We start from the raw sequence: 18780 nt of genomic DNA, 5'->3' as shown, positions 1-18780 counted from the left end.
AGTCTTTAGAAGGACTGTTAGTGTAGATTTGTAATGCTGTGGAATACCTCACTAAAACAACCGCCAATTCTCTCCCTAGCTCAGCAGCACCTCTCCCTACACTGTCTGATTCCGGAGTGACTGTGTCGAGCATGGCGGCGCCAGATCTTATATAGACCCAATGACGCTATGCGGCCAGCCAATCACTGTAATGCCACAACCAACATGGCTGAGGCATTACCGTGACTGGCGGGCAATCTCTGCATGTTAATTGGCTGTCTAAATGTCTGAACAGCACCAAACATGCAGGGAGAGGACTCAGGCTCCCGCCCGAGCATTCCAAATTTGCTCACCGAGTACCAAGCATCTCGTGCACTGAGATGCTCGGGCGAGTGCCAAATCACTAATCAACCTTACTTTCATGTTTTGATTCTAAAAAAATTTCTATGGAATTCAGTGTTGGCAAAATTTTAGAAATTGTTCTTGTGTTCAGTGAGATATTAAATAAAATTTATCAAAAGGGGTGTACTCATTTATGCTGAGCAATGTTTATTAAAATTGATGAAACACAGAGAACATAATTACAGTTTCTTTCCTGTTTGACTACTCATGTTTTACAAGATATGATTTATGTGCAAAAGATTTCCCACATTCTGAACATGAATACGGCTTCTCTCCTGTGTGACTTCTCTCGTGGCTCAAAAGACTTGATTTTGTTTTGTAAAGCATTTCTCAAAGTCAACATGAATACGGCTTCTCTCCTGTGTGAATTCTCTGATGTACAAGAAGTTTTGATTCATCTCTAAAGCTTTTTCCACATCGTAAACAAGAAAACGGTTTCTCCCTGGTGTGAATTTTTTGATGTTTAACAAGATCTGATTTACTTCTAGAACATTTCCCACATTCTGAACACAAATATGGCTTCTCTCTTGTGTGAATTCTCTGGTGTATAATAAGACTCCATTTGACTGTAAAGCATTTCCCACATTCTGAACATGAATACGGCTTTTCTCCTGTGTGAATTCTTTGATGTTTAACAAGCACTGAATTATCTATAAAACATTTCTCACATTCTGAACATGAATATGGCTTCTCTCCTGTGTGAATTCTCTGATGTATAATAAGACTCGCTTTACCTCTGAAGGACTTCTCACATTCCGAACATGAATATGGCTTCTCTCCTGTGTGAATTCTCTGATGTTTAACAAGATCTGATTTATCTGTAAAGAACTTTCCACATTGTAAACATGAAAAAGGCTTTTCTCCTGTGTGACTTCTTTGATGTTTAACCAGCACTGAATTATCTATAAAACATCTCCCACATTCTGAACATGAATACGGCTTCTCTCCTGTGTGAATTCTCTGATGTCTAATAAGATTCCCTTCATCTTTAAAGCATTTTCCACATTCTGAACATGAATATGTCTTCTCTCCTGTGTGAATTCTCTGATGTGCAATAAGATTCCTTTTATCTGTAAAGCATTTTCCACATTCTGAACATGAATACGGCTTCTCTCCTGTGTGAATTCTCTGATGTTTTATAAGACTCCCTTTATCTGTGAAGGACTTCCCACATTCTGAACATGAATATGGCTTCTCACCTGTGTGAATTCTCTGATGTTTTATAAGACTCCCTTTAACTGTGAAGGACTTCCCACATTCTGAACATGAAAACGGCTTTTCTCCTGTGTGAATTCTCTCATGTATAACATATTTTGATTTACTTGTAAAGCATTTCCCACATTCTGAACAGGAGTATGGCTTTTCTCCTTTATGTTTTCTTTGTGTCTGAGCTGAGCTTTTAGTAAATTTCTTGTCACACTGAAGTCTTGTATCCACTTTGCCCCCTGGACTTTTGGTAACAATGTGAGATTGCTCAGGAGATGATTCCTCATGATTAGGAGGATTATAAGAAAGTGAAGTGCTGTGAAGTCCAGGAGGTACAGGAAGGGTGATGAGGTTTCCTCCATTAGAGTGCTTCATGATATCTTCTTTTTTACAATTTAGTGATAAACCGTTATTCTCACAAAGATTTCCTATAAGGATGAAACATAGATTTGTGTTAAAGAAAAAAATCATATCCAAAGAGATTTCTGAATGTATTTTATGGATCTCACAATGAAGACCCTCGTCAGTGAAAGTACCGGTAATAAGGAGGACAACTACATGCCATCACATTAACACAATGACGGGTAAAGTGAATGACACTTATAAACTGGTGACATTGGCACAAGTCAGGGGTGGCAGAGACTAGACAGCAAATAGACAGTTCTTAAAGGGAACCTGTCATCAGGAATTAACCCCTTAATGTAGCACCAGTGGCATTTAACTCTCGTAGCAAGCTTCCTATCATGCCCTTAGTGTAGAAAAGTGTCCACTCAATGGAGTTTTAATATTTCAGTACCAAATGAAAATGAGATTGACTAGTCACAAAGGCGGCCCTACATCCAGGAGCAGTCGAGCTCCGGCCACCGTAATCATGTCCACAGCATGCATAAGAGCATAATAGGAAACCTCAGAAGACTGAAATAGTGCTGAAGGTACATTAACCCCTAAAGGACCAAGATACTTTGCTCGTTATGTGGGTTAATGACACGGCCTCATTTTACAATTCTGACCAGCATCACTTTATGTGGTAATTCAACGTATCCCACTGATTCTGAGACTGTTTTTTTCGTGACAGATTGTACTTTATGTTAGTGGTAAATTTTGGTCGTTATTATTTGCCTTTAATTATGAAAATATAAAAATAAATTGGCAAAAATTTTTTTAGTATTTTGTAATTTTCAACCTGTGAATTTTTATGCCATTAAGCCAGAGAGTTATATCACACAAAATAGTTAATAAATCACATTTTCCACATGTCTACTTTACATCAGCATCATTGATGAAACTTGTTAGGAAGTTAGAAGAGTTAAAAGTTTATCAGAAATTTCTAATTTTTTCCAACAAAATTTACAAAACCATATTTTTTTAGGGAAAACATCACATTTAAAGTGACTGAGGGTCCTGTGATAGAAAATACCCAAAAGTGACACTATTTTAAAAACTGCACCCCTCACAGTCCTCAAAACCACATTCAAGAAGTTTATTAACCCTTTAGGGGCTTCACAGGAATTAAAGCAATGTGGAAGGGAAAAAAATTTCCCAAAAAACGTTATTTTGGCCACAAATGAATCATTTTCACAAATACATTATCTAGGGGTGTAGTGAGCGTTTTGACGCCATATGTGTTGCACAAAATGTTATACCATTGAACGGAGAAGACACAAAGAATTAATTTTTACCACTATAATGTTGTTTTAGGCCCAGATTTTACATATTCACAAAGGTAAATGGGTAAAAATGACCACATAATTTGTTACACAATTTCTGCTGAACTATATGTGGCTGTACAGTACTGCTTAGCCACATGGCGAGACTCGGGAGGGAAGGAGCGTTATTATTATTTATTTATATAGCGCCATTGATTCCATGGTGCTGTACATGAGAAGGGGTTACATGCCAAATACAGATATCACTTACAGTAAACAAACTAACAATGATAGACGGGTACAGAGGGAAGAGGACCCTGCCCTTGTGGGCTTACATTCTACAGGAGCGGGGAAGGAGACAGTAGGTTGGGGGGGTTGCAATAGCTCCGGTGTTGTTGAGGTGGCAGCAAGCAAGGTCATAGCAGGCTGTAAGCTTGTTTGAAGAGATGGGTTTTCAGGTTCCGTCTGAAGGATCCAAATATGGCGGATAATAAGACGTGTTGAGGCACAGAATTCCATAGGATGGGGGATATTCAGGAGAAATCTTGGAGGCGATTTAGCGAGGAACGAATAAGTGTGGAGAAGAGAAGGAGGTGTTGAAAGGACCGGAGATTACGTAAGTGAATGTATCGGGAGATTAGTTTAGAGATGTACGGAGGAGAGAGGTTATGGATGGCTTTGTAGGTCAGTGTTAGTAGCTTGAACTGGATACGTTGGGCAATTGGGAGCCAGTGAAGGGATTTGCAAAGGGGGTAGCAGAGGAGTAGCGATGCGAGAGATGGACCAGTCGCGCAGCAGAGTTAAGGATGGACCAGAGGGGTGTGAGAGTGTTAGTAGGTAGGCCACAGAGGAGGATGTTACAGTAGTCGAGGCGGGAGATGATGAGGGAATGCACAAGCAGTTTAGTAGATTGAGGGTTGAGGAAAGGACGAATTCTGGAAATATTTTTGAGCTGGAGGCGACAGGAGGTGGCGAGAGCTTGGATGTGAGGTTTGAAGGACAGGGTTACTCCGAGGCAGCGGATTGTTGGTACAGGGGATGCATGATGTACTTTATTGTGATAGAAAGATCAAGTGGGAAAAATATGCGAGTTGGGGGAAAGATGAGGAGTTCAGTTTTGTGCACATTGAGCTTGAGGAAGCGAGAGGAGAAGAAGGAGGATATGGCTGATAGACACGCTGGGATTCTGGACAGCAGAGAGGTAGATCTGGGTGTCATCAGCGTACAGATGGTACTGGAAGCCATGGGATTTTATGAGCTGTCCCAGGCCAAGGGTATAGATTGAGAAAAGAGGGGGAGGGGTGAGGATGTAGTTTGTGAGTGGGAGACGCTAAATGTGCTGTTAGAAAGGTATGAGGAGATCCAAGACAGAGCAAGGTCTTTGACGCCAAAGGAAGAGAGGATCTGCAGTAGGAGGCAGTGGTCAACTGTATCGAAAGTAGAGGACAGGTTAAGAAGAAGTAGTACAGAGAATTGTCTGTTAGCTTTGGCTGTAAGTCATTGGTGATTTTGGTAAAAGCAGTTTCGGTGGAATGGTGGGGGCGGAAGCAGGATTGTCGGTTGTCGAAGAGAGAATTAGATGAGAAGTGGGAGCAAAGTTTAGCGTGAACATGTTGCTCAAGCAGTTTGGAGGCAAATGGGAGGAGAGAAATGGGGCTATAGCTGGACAAGGCAGTTGGGTCGAGGGATGGCTTTTTGAGGATGGGTGTGATTGTGGCATGTTTGAAGGCAGCGGGGAAGGTAATTGAAGTTAGTGATAGGTTGAAGAGATGGGTTACGGATGGGGTCGAGTGCACAAGTGGTGAGGTGTGATTTGGAGAGGAGACAAGTAAGGTCTCTTTCCGTGAAATTGGGAAGGGTGGTTATGGGGGAAGAGCAATGGTGTGGAAAACAAAGGGATTGTGGTGGTTGGGCAGTAAAGAATTGCCCTGTTTGGTCAATCTTGTTTTTGAAGTGTGTGGCAAACTCCTCAGCAGAGATGACAGAGGTCGGAGGGGGAAGTGGAGGGCAGAGGAGAGAGTTAAAAGTGTTGAATAATTATTTGGGGTTGTAGGACAGGGAAAATATGAAGGTTGTGAAGTAGGCCTGTTTAGCAGAGGTGAGTGCTGATTTGAATGCGAGTGTTGCTACGCTGTTTAGTGAGGTTTTTATGCCAGGTTTGCCTATTGACTCGTCGTGCTTTGCCATGCATAAGAGGCAACCGAGTCAATAGCTGATGCGAGAGTGGCATTGTAGAAAGCAGTGGCGCAGTTTGTGTTGTGGAGTGAAGATATGGATGTCAGTGGTAGAATAGAGTCAGAGAGTTTGTGAGTGTCTAGATATACAAGGTTTCTGAGGGGGTGTGCTAGTTGCTGGACATGGGTGACAGGTGACGAGGACAGGGATGAGAAAGTGAGTAGATGATGGTCAGATAGGGGAAGGGGGGAGGTTGTGAGGTTAGATAGGGAGCAGAGTCGGATGAAGATGAGGTCTAGGGTGTGTCCGTCTGTGTGGGTGGCTGAGGAGGACCACTGAGTAAGTCCAAAGGATGAAGTAAGTGACAGGAGTTTGGGTGCTGTTGACTGGCATGTGTCAGTGGGGATGTTGAAATCGCCCATGATGATTGTGTGAATGTCAGCAGAGAGAAAGTAAAGAAGACAGGTGGCGAATTGGTCAATAAAGGCAGTGACCAAGCCTAGCGGTCGGTATATGACAGCCACTTGGAGGTTGGAGGGAGAGTAGATGAGGACAGAGTGGACTTCAAAAGAAGGGAGAATAAGGGAGGGTAGAGGGGGAGTAGGGCCAAAGGTGCAGACGTTAGAAAGGAGAAGACCCACTCCTCCACCATGTCTGTCAACAGGGCGAGGAGTGCGGGTGAAGTGCAAGCCATCGTAACACAGCGCAGCAGGGGAAGCAGTGTCGGAAGGTGTCGGGTAGAGTGGGAATAGGGCCAAAGGTGCAGTTGTTAGAAAGGAGAAGACCCACTCCTCCACCATGTCTGTCACCAGGGAGAGGAGTGCGGGTGAAGTGCAAGCCACTGTAACACAGCGCAGCAGAGGAGGCAGTGTCAGAAGGTGTCAGCCATGTCTCTGTGATGCCCAGGAAGGAGACTGCGAAAGGTAAAGAGGTTGTGGACAAAATGGAGCTTGTTGCAGACAGAGCGGGCATTCCAGGGTGCTCCAGAGAGAGGGAGCAGGGGGGTGGGCATCATGGGCACGGGTTTTACATAAGAGAGGTTGTGGTAGTTTGCAGTTGGTTTGAAGCGATAGGTGGGGGAATTGGTCGAAGGCACAAGCTGTGGGGGTCCAGGATTGGGAGATATGTCGCCAGCAGTGAGGAGAAGTAGAGAGAGGGAGAGCAGGTGGGAGAAGGAGAGTGTCCGGCTTGTGTTATGTTTTGGTAGGATAGACCTGAGGTTGAGGAGCAGGTCTGTAGATGAGGTCAGGTGGGGAGGTAAGAGGGAAGGAGAGATGATGATTTGGTTAGAGAGTGCTGGGGTTTGGGGATAGCGAAGCACAGTTAGGATTAGTGGGGCAAAAACAGTAAGGGTGTATGTTAGTATAATGAATGTTAAGTGTGAATGAGAAAGAGAATCTAAGTACAATTAGTAAATAGTTATTCGTACATTCTGGTCACTTCTGGCCCATTTCTGGCATATTTCATTTTTAGACCCTTAAAAAGCGACCCTTTAGAAACCAGACTTGTCTGTGCCAGACTTGGCTCACTTGATTTATGGAGCTCTGAACAGCACATGAGATGGCTCAGGTGTGCAGGAGCCGCAGGAAGACTGCTCACAAAAGCATGGGTGGAGGGGGGAGTAATTAGGACACAGAGGCTAAATGTATTCAGGAAACAGACAGTCAAGGACCAGTGTGTTTTGGGATCAAAGGATTGAGGTGATGAACGTGCAGATGGGATCAAACATACCAAGGACAGATAGAATGAAATTAGCAGGGATCAGTGGATACACAGCAGATATTGGATGCAGGGAACATACCGGGAGACAGATAGATACAGTTTGGAAAAGACGGCCAGATATGCAGCGTGGGGCAGCATATAGTGAGCGCTACTTGACTCTTGGAGAACAAATTTTTTTAGAATAGTTTGCGGACTCCATATAAGGAGCCCCTAAGTGCAGAAGAGCAGAATCCCCCCTCAAGTGATCCCGTTTTGGAAATTACACCTATCTGGGAATTTATCTACAGGTATAGTGATTGATTTGACTCCATCAATGATTTTCAGAAACGAGCAGCAGTGGATGTTGCAAAGTGAAAATGCAAATATTCCATTATAGTGCCTGTGAAGACCCGGGGTCTTCCATGGGCGATATGCTACTAAGACAACACAGGGTGAGGGTAAAACAGCGTGGCAATACTTTACTGACCCACAAAGAGGACAATAAACACACAGAACAGTCCCAGCAAATACCTAAGATGGTACAACATTACACAGTCTCACCATTCCACTACGCCCGCCTGGGATAGAACAGCTGCGACTTTGGAAACTTCCAGGGCCAACTACCTCAACCAGTGGCTTCTCGCTTATGGCGGGTCCCCACAGAGAGAAGGTAGCGGTAAGCTTAGGAAGCTAGTAGTCCATCAAGGTACAAGGCCAGTTGACCTGAGGGTCCCACCCTGGCTTTTCCAAGAGTTTCTATGGGGCCAGGTGACCAGTGGGTCCCAATCTGGCTTCTTTGAATGTCTCCATGGGTTCCAGGCGACCAGTGGGTCCCTCCCGGCAACTCCAAACAACATATCCATGGGGCCAAGTGACTTCATCATCCCAACCTGGTCTCCCCAAATGTATCCTTGTTCTCTGATTGTCAATGGAGCAGAGATCCGTATCTTTCCATTTAGGGATGATACCCTTATGCCGGAGTCATGTAGAATCCAAATCTGTGTCTCTTTGAATGGAATTGACATGCTACCCATCTACTGTCCTGAAGGATGTCTCTCATTCTCCTTTCTGATTCTCTGCTTCAAGACTAACTACTACAGAAGCACATGTCCCTTAAAAATAGCTACAGTTGTCTGTGCAAGTACACATTCACAGGTAAGGTGTTAGGGAGGGCATTGTTTGAGCTAATCAATTTACATAGTTGGTATCACAGGGGGGTCTTGTAAATAAACATCTAGTTGCCTTTTAGTGCAACATGTCTTTAGCATAGTAAACATCCTTGTTTCCAAACAAATAGAAGTTAATATTCAGGGTTATACAAATACTGGTCTGTTCTTATTGACCAGGCACATAAATACACAAACATTTACAAGTCAACACCAAGATAATAGTGTATTCATTTATATATTTTACTCACTTATATCGCGCCATTGATTCCACAGCGCTTTACAGACATTATGGGCACTGTCCCCATTGGGGCTCATAATATAAATTCCCTATCAGGATGTCTTTGGAATGTGGGAGGAAACCGGAGAACCTATAGGAAACCCAAGCAAACACGGGGAGAACATACAAACTATTTGCAGATGTTGTCCTTGGTGGGATTTGACCCCAGGGCCCCAGCGCTGCAAGGCTACAGTGCTAACCACTGAGCCACTGTGACTTAACAAATCTAATCATCTGGCTAATTAAAATTTTAAGATGTATCGTCACAGCGCCCATACGATGTAGTGCCCAGTACACAGTAGTGCCCGGTATACTGCAGTGCCTAGTACATTATGCTCAGCTCGAGCTTCTGGAGACACGCACCCTGTAAATTAAGTGGGCTCTCCTTGCTACAATAATGCAAAACATGTGGACGCTAACTTGTGGTTTAAGCGTACTGTGGGGAACAGGAGGAGAGGATATTTAGATGAGCAGATTTTGCTGGATTTCATTAGGTGGGAGCCACGTCACATAATGTGGACACGCTATGTTTTTGTTAATATGATGAACCAGAGTGGGGACTTGTTTTTCGTGGGTTGAGTAGAAGCTTTTATTGGTGGCATTCTGGGGAACAAAACATTTTAGATCACATTTATCCTGCGCTCTACGCTGAGCACTTACATCAGGGTTTCTATCTAAATCTACAAAATACGTGATTCAGATGACACCCCCAAGGGATCCATTCACTATAATGTGGCCGCAGAGTTACTCTGGACACCGTCAGGCCTCTGTTCAGCTGTGTCCATCTTGTCAGAGATGCACAAAACTGTGCTAACGGCTCTTTTACGCACGCTGAAAAAGACGGAGAATGCCAAATCCAGGTCAGACGGGGTCCACAATGCCTCCATCTGCCTCATTACAGGGAATCTTCTGCCAAAGGTTCTGTCTGTATCACAAGCTCAGTCATTTATATGGCAGCACGGAACTTGTGTAATAAAAATATGGAAGTAATATTACAAGTCATATAATTAGGAAAATTAAGAATTTGATTCCTAAATCATCAAAAACAGGTGTGGAGGCGGCCCCGTTAGTCATCTGTGCGCATCCGGACCCTACAGGAGCAGCCGCGCCATCACCGGACTCTTCTGCTGTGATGTGGACAGCGGATAAAGCTTCACTGCACCGGAGACTCCACACAATATCACACACCGGTCATCATCATCACCACACGCCAGTCATCATCATCATCATCATCACACACCGGTCATTATCATCATCACACGCCGCTGATCATAGTCACATGCCAATCATCATCACACACCGCTAATCATAGTCACATGCCAATCATCATCGTCATACGCCGGTCATCATCATCACACGCCGCTAATCATAGTCACATGCCAATCATCATCGTCATACGCCAGTCATCATCATCACACGCCGGTCATTATTACATACCTGTGGAAACATCTACCGGAATCTCCTCCTTCCCGTCACTCACACACGGCTGATCCCTCCTCGTCATCGCTTCTTCTTCTGTCTCGTCCTTCACTTTATTCTTAGTCGGATCTTCCTCCTGATATATCAGATGTAACAATCAGCACAATACAAGAAACCATCAAAATCTGTGACATCTATGACCTCGATCAGAAATGTCCCCCCATATACAGATCCGGTACAGGGCTCAGCACAGTCTACCTGATGACTCTCCGGGATGTTGTGATTCTCCTCTGGACAGTCCTGGGAATACAGAGGACGGGGACATCTCTCTGGTGGATTTCTTTTCATGAGTCCATCTGTAGGAAACACACAGTGATTATTATTATTATTATAGCGCCATTTATTCCATGGCGCTTTACATGTGAAATGGGTTATACATAGCAAAAACAAGTACAATAATCTTGAACACAATGTGACAGCGACTGGTACAGGAGGAGCAAGGACCCTGCCCGCGAGGGCTCACAATCTACAAGGGATGGGTGAGGATACAGTAGGTGAGGGTAGAGCTGGTCATGCAGCGCTATTTGTGGAGTGGTGGTTACTGCAGGTTGTAGGCTTGTTGGAAGAGGTGGGTCTTCAGGCTCCTTTTGAAGGTTTCCATGGTCGAAGAGAGTCTGATGTGTTGGGGTAGAGAGTTCCAGAGTAGGGGGGGATGCACGGGAGAAATCTTGTATGCGATAGTGGGAGGAGGAGATAAGAGGGGAGTAGAGAAGGAGATCTTGTGAGGATCGGAGGTTGCGTGCGGGTATGTAACGTGTAACATACCTGGCGGCGTCCTTGCATGGTGGTCCATCTCCCACTGTGCAAGAGGGCGCACTTGATCTCCTGTCCAGAATGTCTCTCTGGCTTCCCTCCATGCTGTCTGTTTGTGTCTGTTTCTGCTGCTTAAGGGCGGCGCCCGATCACTTCCTGCCTTTTGTACCTGCTGTGGGTCACACCCCTTGTGCGTCCTCAGCCTATTGCTGTCTGACACTTGGTATATAGCTCAGCAGCTCCCTTCTATCCCTGCCTGAGCATAGTGTTTCCTTCAGTGTGTGCTTGCACTCTGAAGGTGCCAGGTCCCGTCTCTTGTCTACTGCTTTTTGTATCAGTTCCCGTGTCTGAACTGAGTCCTGTATGTCTCCTGCTTTTCGGTATCAGTTCCCGTGTCTGAACTGAGTCCTGTATGTCTCCTGCTTTGCGGTATTAGTTCCCGTGTCTGAACTGAGTCCTTTCTGTGTTCTCTTGTCTGTCCTGTCTGAACACGCTCCTAGCCTGTTCCTCCCGCCTTCTAGGGGCCGATTTCCTAGACCCGCTCCTGTATCTTGTCTGTCCTGTCTGAACTCGCTCCTAGCCTGTTCCTCCCGCCTTCTAGGGGCCGATTACCTAGACCCGCTCCTGTATCTTGTCTGTCCTGTCTGAACACGCTCCTTGCCTGTTCGTCCCGCCTCTCTGGGGGCAGTATTCCCAGACCCGCTCCTGTATCCCGCTGCAGTGTCGGTCTCCTCCGTACACTCAGTTCCAGTCTGAACTCTCTCCTGTCCTTTACCTGTTTTGCCTCTATGTCCGTTCCCTTCCTTTTTCTGCAGAGTCTGAACTCGTACCTAACTCCTGCTTGTTGTCTCTGCAAGTACTGTGTGAGTATCTGGCTCTGTCTTTCCCTTCCTGTCTGTTCCGTGTGAACAGAGCCCTGTCCTCCCTGCTCAGCCTTGTCTGCACTCTAGCTGTGCTTGCCTGTAACCCTCTGCCTGTATTGTTCCTGAGTCCCGGTGTGTACTGGGTCCTATCCCGCCTGTGTTCCTACCTGCTAGTGCCTCCCTGTCTGCACTCTAGCTGTGCTTGCCTTTACCCCCCTGCCTGCATACCCGCCTGCCTGCATACCAGTCGTGCCTGCCTATACCCACCAGTCTGTGTGCCAGCCTACCAGCCTGTTCCTGTATTCCCCTGTGTGGGTCAACAGCCGTGTCCGGGGTCTGTCCTGGAGTAGCACCTGGTCCCTCTGCTCGGTTCCTCCTTGGTGCACTGGCGTCGTATGCCGTCGTGCGACCCTGGTCGGATCGGGTGAATACCTAGTCACGCCCCTCCAGGCATTCACTCTCCGGCACGGTCCAGTGGAATCACTACCAATCACACGCACACGCCGCTTAGCCCGGGCGTGTGCATAACAGCATGCTCAGGCCATGGTTCCCGTTGAGCCCCACGGCCTTCGCTTTCTGAGAAGTTTTCCAGCGAATACATGCATTAAAATAAATAAATAAATTTTTTTTCCCCCTTTAGCTGAGTTCCAGGCGAATTACGCACCCGTCCAGATGGATCTATCAGCTCTCGTTCCTGCGGATCCGCCACGTTACTATGGGGATCCAAGACAGTGTCGTGCATTTGTGGAGCAATGCATGCTACACTTTAAGGCCTACCCTCTCTATTTTCCTTCCGATTGGGCTAAAGTGGCCTTTATGATTGACTACCTAGCGGGTGATGCCTTGAAATGGGTCACCCCCCTATGGGAAGCATGGGATCCTGTCATCCTTGACCTGCAGGCCTTCCTGGTGGCCTTTCGTATGGTCTTCGAGGACCCTAACTCTGAAGCCCCTGCTGAAGCTTCACTTCCCAATATCCCGGAGCAGCCCCGACGGGTAATGTGTGTGGGTAGCGCAATAGTCCTCCAGCCCAATGAGACTACTGCCCACCCAGAATCCTCACAGGGTGACTACGCTTTCCGGAATACTTCTCTCAACCTCAAGAGGCAGTCCAGACGTGCTAGACTTAGAGGCAAGCCGTCACGCCAGGGTCTGTCCTCCCTGAGACCTCCTGACCCCAACCTTGAAGTCCCTACTGAAGCTTCATCTCCCTGTATCCCGGAGAAACCCCAATGGGTAATGTGCGTGGGTAGTGCACCAGTTCTCCTGGCCGAAGAGACTTCTGCCCATCCAGACTCCACACAGGAGAACTTCCTGCACCCGGCATCTGATGCTTCTTTCTCTTTAACCGGTGTGCATGTCCAAGGATGCTCCAAAGCTGTGGTTACCTCAGAGTCTGTGCACCTCTACTACCTGGCGGAGGATCCCCTGTTGCCTCCTGAACCCTCCGGGATACCACTCGATGACAAATGGAGAGAGACTTCTCTACACCCGGTACTCAATACTTTGTCCGCTTCGTCCTGTGAGCCTGACAATGGGTACTCCAAAGTGGTAGTTACCTCCGAGTCTCTACACCCCTCCGACCAGGCGGAGGATCTCCAGTTGTCTCCTGAACCCTTCGGGGTGCTACCTGGTAGCGAAAGGACAGAGACTCTCCTATACTCTGTACCTGATACCTCGCTCGCTTCGTCCAGTGAGTCCAACCTAGTGTACTCCGAAGCAGAGGTTACTCCTGAGTCTCTACACCCCTCCGACCAGGCGGAGGACCTCCAGTTGTGTTCAGAATCCTTCGGGGTGCCACCTGGTGGTGAATGGACAGAGACTTTCTTATACTCTGTACCTGATACCTCGCTCGCTTCGTCCAGTGAGTCCAACCTAGTGTACTCCGAAGCAGAGGTTACTCCTGAGTCTCTACACCCCTCCGACCAGGCGGAGGACCTCCAGTTGTGTTCAGAATCCTTCGGGGTGCCACCTGGTGGTGAATGGACAGAGACTTTCCTATATCCTGGATCTGATACCTCGCTTGCTTCGTCCAGTGAGTCCGACCTAGTGTACTCTGAAGCAGAGGTTACCCGTGAGTCTCTACACCCCTCTGACCAGGTGGAGGACCGCCAGCTGTCTCCAGAACCCTTCGGGGTGCCACCTGGTGGTGAATGGACAGAGACTTTCCTATACTCGGTACCCGATACCTCGCCTGCTTCCTCCAGTGAGTCCGACCTAGTGTACTCTGAAGCAGTTGTTTTCTCTGAGCCTCTGCACTCTTCTGACCCGGCGGAGGACCTCCAGTTGTTTCCTGAATCCTCCGGGATACCACCAGATAACAAAGAGACAGTGACTTTTCCTCATTATGTACCTGATAACCCGTCTATTTCTTCCTGTGAGCTTGACAAGATGTACCTCGAAGCAGAGATTACCCTTAAGTCTCTGTCCCCCTCCAACCCAGTGAACGACTGGTCCTCGAATTCCCTGCGGAAGATTCTGGCAGGCCTGAAGAAGAGGGGGCGTAAGGGGGGAGGTACTGTAACATACCTGGCGGCGTCCTTGCATGGTGGTCCATCTCCCACTGTGCAAGAGGGCGCACTTGATCTCCTGTCCAGAATGTCTCTCTGGCTTCCCTCCATGCTGTCTGTTTGTGTCTGTTTCTGCTGCTTAAGGGCGGCGCCCGATCACTTCCTGCCTTTTGTACCTGCTGTGGGTCACACCCCTTGTGCGTCCTCAGCCTATTGCTGTCTGACACTTGGTATATAGCTCAGCAGCTCCCTTCTATCCCTGCCTGAGCATAGTGTTTCCTTCAGTGTGTGCTTGCACTCTGAAGGTGCCAGGTCCCGTCTCTTGTCTCCTGCTTTTTGTATCAGTTCCCGTGTCTGAACTGAGTCCTTTCTGTGTTCTCTTGTCTGTCCTGTCTGAACACGCTCCTAGCCTGTTCCTCCCGCCTTCTAGGGGCCGATTTCCTAGACCCGCTCCTGTATCTTGTCTGTCCTGTCTGAACTCGCTCCTAGCCTGTTCCTCCCGACTTCTAGGGGCCGATTACCTAGACCCGCTCCTGTATCTTGTCTGTCCTGTCTGAACACGCTCCTTGCCTGTTCGTCCCGCCTCTCTGGGGGCAGTATTCCCAGACCCGCTCCTGTATCCCGCTGCAGTGTCGGTCTCCTCCGTACACTCAGTTCCAGTCTGAACTCTCTCCTGTCCTTTACCTGTTTTGCCTCTATGTCCGTTCCCTTCCTTTTTCTGCAGAGTCTGAACTCGTACCTAACTCCTGCTTGTTGTCTCTGCAAGTACTGTGTGAGTATCTGGCTCTGTCTTTCCCTTCCTGTCTGTTCCGTGTGAACAGAGCCCTGTCCTCCCTGCTCAGCCTTGTCTGCACTCTAGCTGTGCTTGCCTGTAACCCTCTGCCTGTATTGTTCCTGAGTCCCGGTGTGTACTGGGTCCTATCCCGCCTGTGTTCCTACCTGCTAGTGCCTCCCTGTCTGCACTCTAGCTGTGCTTGCCTTTACCCCCCTGCCTGCATACCCGCCTGCCTGCATACCAGTCGTGCCTGCCTATACCCACCAGTCTGTGTGCCAGCCTACCAGCCTGTTCCTGTATTCCCCTGTGTGGGTCAACAGCCGTGTCCGGGGTCTGTCCTGGAGTAGCACCTGGTCCCTCTGCTCGGTTCCTCCTTGGTGCACTGGCGTCGTATGCCGTCGTGCGACCCTGGTCGGATCGGGTGAATACCTAGTCACGCCCCTCCAGGCATTCACTCTCCGGCACGGTCCAGTGGAATCACTACCAATCACACGCACACGCCGCTTAGCCCGGGCGTGTGCATAACATAACGGGAGACTAGGTCAGAGATATATGGAGGAGACAGGTTGTGGATGGCTTTGTATGTCATGGTTAGGGTTTTGAACTGGAGTCTCTGAGCAATGGGGAGCCAGTGAAGAGATTGACAGAGAGGAGAGGCCGGGGAATAGCGGGGGGACAGGTGAATTAGTCGGGCAGCAGAGTTTAGGATAGATTGGAGGGGTGCGAGAGTGTTAGAGGGAAGGCCACAGAGCAAGAGGTTGCAGTAGTCGAGGCGGGAGATGATGAGGGCGTGCACTAGTGTTTTTGCAGATTCATGGTTGAGGAATGTGCGGATCCAGGAGATATTCTTGAGTTGGAGTCGGCAGGAAGTGGAAAGGGCTTGGATATGTGGTTTGAAGGAGAGATCAGAGTCCAGGGTTACTCCAAGGCAGCGAGCTTGAGGGACTGGGGAGAGTGGACAGCCATTGACATTGATAGATAGGTCAGTTGGGGGGGGGGGGGTGAATGGGATGGCGGAAAGATGATGAATTCACTGATGGAATAGATTGTGTCATGTGATGAGATGACGGGAGTAGTAGTAGGTGACCAGAGAACAGATATGACAGTCTCCCCTTCTCACCCTGCTGATTGGTCCATGAATCCATCATCTCTTCTTCTTCATCGATAACCTCAATCTTATTACCAATCAGATCTTCACCCTAAAAATAAAAATGTAAGATGGGCTCAGGTCCCATCACTTCATGGTCAGATGTTGTGGGGACTTCAGTGTCATCTACCTGATGATCCTCCGGGATGTTGTGATTCTCCCCTGGACAGTCCTGGGGATACAGAGGATGGGGACATCTCTCTGGTGGATTTCTCCTCCTGGATCCATCTGTGGAGACACAGAGACTGAATACATGACCTGCCGTGTATCTGTCTATATACGAGACTCGTCTCTCAGAACCAGTAATTCTAGGTTTATGCATCAGGGAATAAATTACATTGTTGTGGTCCTCACCCCCGGTACAGAGGTCCCAGCACATTGTGGCCTCAACTATGAAGTGATAATCAGCGAGGCCAAAGCCTAATGCTCTCTGCTCTGCACTCGGAGGATGAGGACCCTGAGGAGAGGGACAGAGAAGACCCTCGTCAGTCAGATGGAGAAGCCGTACTAAGAAACACAACTTCTCCAAGTCTCGTCTCCACCAGGGACGGAACCACAGAGGAGCTGGAGAAAGCTCCACATTTCCATCTATCGGTTTCTTCTCTCCTAATTTACTGTATAGAGATTGAGGGAAGGACGGTGACCATTTACCAGTGATTGTATTTTGAGAGCCAAAAAAGACACGAGTTAATGCGTTTTTATTCCTTTTTAAATAGACATAAATCTCCGCATCCACCTCGATATAAACACTAAAATAGGCAGCAAGTGCTGAAAAGTTCTGCGTTTGTCTCTGAAGGAGGAAAAAAGGGCACATGTACGGCTGACGGATGAAGTCACAGAACCTGGAAGGACAGTGTTGTGGGGAGCACCCGGTACACAGCGGTTAGTACCTATCGATGTGTAGAAAGGACAACTAGAGAGCAGGCACCGGGGTCATGGGCGCTTACTGATGCACACGGGGAGCCAAGGAGAGATTGTCTGGTCCGATGCCACAGAATCTGTTTAACCCAAAAAATATATTCAAAAAACAAAAAAACAAGTTTGGAATCGCTGTACCTGTTCTGACCTGGAAAATCGCCACAAGGTCGTTCTTACCGCCCAATAAATGCAGAGAAACAAAAAACAAAATATAAATGTGGAATTGCGTTTTGGTTTTTTTTCACTAACTGTCTCACCGCAGCTGGATTTTTTTTCCTGATTTCAGCACATTATATGGTAAAATGCACAATGTGTCCTGTGAAAAAACCACAAAACCTCAAACATCTGTGGATAGAAAATAGAAATGCTGATGGAAGGAGAGGAAAAAAAAATGAAAAAAATGGAAATTTTCCCCAACAGGATGGGGTTGAAACATTGCTATTGACTCCTATGATTGCTGCCTCCTGTAGGTGGCGCTAGAGACCCCGTTCTCTGCATATCTTATTTCCCATGGGGCATTGCACGGCCTATAACTCTCCGTACTCAGAATCTCCGCTCTCCTCCAGGAGACACATTACCCCCTATAGAGAGGAGTGCGCGGTGATCCGACCTTCTCCTCCAGTGCGGAAAGTTCTGTGCTTCTCCGCCGGCAGAGCGAGTGGTGAATAGACGCGGGGGCCGAGAACTGCTGGAGCCCCCATGTCAGGCTCTGGGGGGTGATCGGCTCCACCACGCTCCATCTTCATGTCAGGACTCGTGTTTCGGGGTCTGAGGGACGGTCCGATGCCGATATTTATCCAGGACTTTGTGCTCAGTATGGAGAAAGTGATTTGTCACAAAAAAGAAGAATGAACGGAGGAGACCAAGGAAGGTCACACAAGTGTCAGCCAAGAGGGAGGAGCCGGACGCCCAACCACGACTGATGACGACATTGAGCCGGCACCGATTCTGAGGGACGGACGAGCGACAGCGGATTAGGGGGAAAATCACCAGTAAATTAACCCCGACTCTGCTGAGTAACAATCCACGACAGACTCAGGTACCGAAATATCTCACAGGAGAGAAAGGACAGAAGCGCTGGGACATCTGCAGACAAAATGTGACCGATGCTCTAAGGAAGGTGAAAGATTCTGAAAGAAGCCGCCGAGGACGAAGACTCAAGACTGATGAAGACGACAGAGGAGAAACCGCGACTCACAGATCAGAAGAGAATAATCAGGGAATGAAAGCTGTGAGAAAATGTAGAGAAAACCAGAGCAAGTCTGGAGAAAAATCATCTATTATAGGACGAGGCTGAGAGACGTCATCACATCCACCGGAGCCAACAAGAGTCTCCTCTCACCTGGTGATGTCAGAGGCCGGAGCTCCTCCATCATCACCTCCTGGTACCGATCCTGGTGTCCTTCTAGATACTCCCACTCCTCCATGGAGAGATAGACAGCGACGTCCTGACACCTTATAGGAACCTGACAACAACAACACCGTCATCACCCAGAATCCGCCAGTGCTGTCCTGTATAATGTCCCAGCAGTCACCTCTCCGGTCATCACCCAGAATCCTCCAGTGCCGTCCTGTATAATGTCCCAGCAGTCACCTCTCCGGTCATCACCCAGAATCCTCCAGTGCCGTCCTGTATAATGTCCCAGCAGTCACCTCTCCGCTCATCACCCAGAATCCTCCAGTGCTGTCCTGTATAATGCCCCAGCAGTCACCTCTCCAGTCATCACCCAGAATCCTCCAGTGCTGTCCTGTATAATGTCCCAGCAGTCACCTCTCTGCT

At 47.8% G+C, this 18780-nt stretch overlaps 1 pseudogene; it reads right to left on the bottom strand.

Moving 5' to 3' along the window:
- Nucleotides 1–524: 524 nt before the first annotated feature.
- The window catches only part of LOC141240615 (uncharacterized), a 98080-nt pseudogene continuing 79824 nt past the window's right edge, over nt 525–18780 (bottom strand).

This window comes from Phyllobates terribilis, unplaced genomic scaffold, assembly GCF_046119375.1.
Source record: "Phyllobates terribilis strain yellow unplaced genomic scaffold, ASM4611937v1 Scaffold_924__1_contigs__length_538081, whole genome shotgun sequence".
In the NCBI taxonomy this organism is placed as follows: domain Eukaryota; kingdom Metazoa; phylum Chordata; class Amphibia; order Anura; family Dendrobatidae; genus Phyllobates; species Phyllobates terribilis.
This window is presented reverse-complemented; position numbering and strand designations above follow the sequence as displayed.